Source organism: Muscardinus avellanarius (genome assembly GCF_963383645.1).
Source record: "Muscardinus avellanarius genome assembly, chromosome: 11".
Lineage (NCBI taxonomy): Eukaryota > Metazoa > Chordata > Mammalia > Rodentia > Gliridae > Muscardinus > Muscardinus avellanarius.
In genome coordinates, this window is record NC_137797.1 from 50,118,557 (window position 1) to 50,121,503 (window position 2,947).

The 2,947-nt window shown below is 38.6% G+C and overlaps 1 pseudogene across 1 annotated transcript; it reads right to left on the bottom strand.

The window, feature by feature from the left end:
* Nucleotides 1–320: 320 nt before the first annotated feature.
* Nucleotides 321–871, bottom strand: LOC308270458 (AP-3 complex subunit sigma-1-like; annotated as a pseudogene). Its single transcript has one exon. The product of its transcript is annotated as an AP-3 complex subunit sigma-1-like (transcript).
* Nucleotides 872–2,947: the final 2,076 nt, after the last annotated feature.

The window sequence follows — 2,947 nt, forward strand, 5'->3', positions numbered from 1 at the left end:
CAAAATTAAAGAAATATCTCACTTTTAGAAATACTGTTAATAGCCAACACATAGAGGCATGTCTTAGATGGGCATAGGAATGCAGTTAAGAAAAGAAAAAAATCATACTGGAACTACTCAATTTCTTTAAAATCATTGAGCAAGAAGAGCAACATTGAACTTCCACACTGATTTACACAATTTCTATACAGTACCTTGACTTAAATCCAAGAGCAAAAGTTAAGACTCTCATCCTCAATTTTTGGTAAACAACTGCATGGTAAACTTAGATGACTCTTCCCCCTGATTTTTACCTGGGAGTGGCCTTTTTAATATTTTATTTAAAAGAGGGCAGATTTGGCACTTTTATACTGATGTCACCAATGTTAATATTTCTGGGGATCTCAGGAAGATTCATATTCTTTACAGCTGATACAGCACGGGCTGGGGCTCCTGCTAAGCCAGCCTCAGATGTCTCGAGTTTATTCTGTGGATCAATTTGTGTAACCATCTCGTTCATGTTGGTCTCCAACACCATTCCTCCCATCAACATTTCTGCAAGAAAATTGTGAACCTTGTCTACGTGGAAAATTAAATCCAGTTCACAGACATTTTCAAAACATTTTTCTAATGTTTCCACAAATACTTGAATCAGATCTAAAATGCCAAGTTCACCTTCTGAATAATCCACACAGAAGACAAAATAGAGCGTTGCATAATGTCTATAAATAAGTTTGTTGTCAGATCCTCCAATTAACGATCCTCCCTCTAGGAAATTACAAACATTTTCATCTGTCTTAGATACCACATGGAAGGTCTCCCTGATGACCTGTTGTTGTGTATCTTCACTGTAGGGCTGGTAGTTGTTGAAGATGAGGATCGCCTTGATCATGGCTGGGCGGGGCCGACCGGGTGGGCTCTGGGCCTGGGCGGGGTGGGCAGCGAGCCTCGCCTTGGGTTGTCGCCTGCGAACCTCCCTAAAATATTTAAAGATTTATTTGAAGTGGCTGTTTTTTTCTTAAATATGTGTATGACCTTTTCCATATCGGTAGGCTTGGGTCCCACCCTAAATCTGCTTTCAAATGGTTGCAACAAAGTGTCCTATAACCTTAGAATACCCTTAGGATGTTTTCCTCTAGGTGGTCTTTGGGTAGATTTGCCATGTAGTAAGCTGGCATTGAATAAATTAATTTTTAGCAAATTAGCCCAAATAAATTAAAGTCAACCTAGATCCCTCTAAACTACCTCTTAATGTTTTCTACCTTTACTTGACATCTTTAACTTCTGAATTACAAAGTTAGAAACCATCTTATTTCCACTGACATTTAACAATTTTCCATTATCTTTCTTTCAAGTGTTGATAATAGTAATAAGATCTATGTGTTATGCACACACACACACACACACACACACACACACACACACACACACCACTAGGGATTGGACCCAGGGGCATTCTACTTCCGTACTACACCCTTATCCTTCAAAATAAAACAGAGTCTTGCTACATTGCTGAGGCTGACCTTAAATATGTAATTGTATTGTCTCACCTCTCAAATACTGAGATTACAGGCATGTACCACCACACCCAGAAATTCTTAATATATATTTTACAAAGGTTACCTTTTAATCTCTTCAAAAAAAGGCTTCAATTTAGTATAATTCAAATGAACACAGAATTAGCATCAGGAGCTCAGATTCCAGCCTCAAATTATTTAAGAAAATTTCTTATCTTTCCAATGATCCAATGCTTATTTCTATAAAATAGAGATAAAATATCAGCTTCTATCTTCTTTATAAATAACATAGCAAAGAAACTCGAGATGTTATAGTAACTATGTTCATTTAGGAAGCAAAGAGTAGATTATTTGAACTTCATGAATGATAGTTATCATCTTAGTATGTTTTAACTTAATGTTTATCCAGCACCCCCTGGGTTCCATCCCCAGTAATACAAAAAAAAAAAAACAAACAAACAAAAAAAAAACAAGGTGGCCAGGATACTTTTGACCATCAAGGAATACTCATTTTTGCATATGCAGAATAAACACAACAAACTACCAAGAAGAGTACATTAAATGCTTAAAGGTAGTAGAAATAAAACTTAACATTGGTGGCAAGTTTAAAAGACTGAGAAGGGCCGGGCGTGGTGGTGCACGCTTGTAATCCCCGCGCTTGGGAGGTAGAGACAGGAGGATCGCGCAGGTTCGAAGCCAGCCGTGCGCGCTGGCTTAGGAGACCCTGTTTCCAAATAAAAATGTAAAAATAGGTCTGGGAGTGTAGCCTGGAGGTAGAAGGGCTTCCAGGAACCCCAGTACCACCAAAAAAAAAAAAAAAAAAAAAAGACTGAGAAGTTTGAACAGATGGAAAATGGGAAAGACTTTATGATAGGACTTCATGATCCAGGTAATGGAATTAAGGAATTATGATACACATCCTTATACAGTAGTGTAGGGGAGAAATGGGGAAAGATAGTAGAGATTCACTGGAGATAATATCATGCAGAATCTATGCTGAATTTGGTAAGTAATCAAACACTAAAGTTTTAAAGCAGAGATATGAGAGAGGAAATACAAGAATACAGCTATTCTGGCCCTGCTGTTTAGCATATTTCTGAGAGGTGGGTGTGAGATTAAAAGTTCAGCCTGAAATCAAAGGCATCTCAAATATCGAAATGCAGAGAGTTGATGAACAGAGCCTGTTATCACCTTCCTGATGCCAGTCACAAGTCTAGTGACTACAGTTATAGGGGCTGGACGAAGGGCAATGTCTTCAACAGGCCTTATGAGGTCCCTTGTGTGCAGATTCTGTCATCTCAGCTTCATTTCTCAACATTTCACCCGACCCTTCTCTCTAGTGATGGAACCATGAGCATCAACCCACTCTGCTAGAAGAGGCTCAGTACCCATTTCTTTCTTCTGCCTGGAGAATGCTGTTCACGTACTCTGCCTAGTTAAGTTCTACTGAT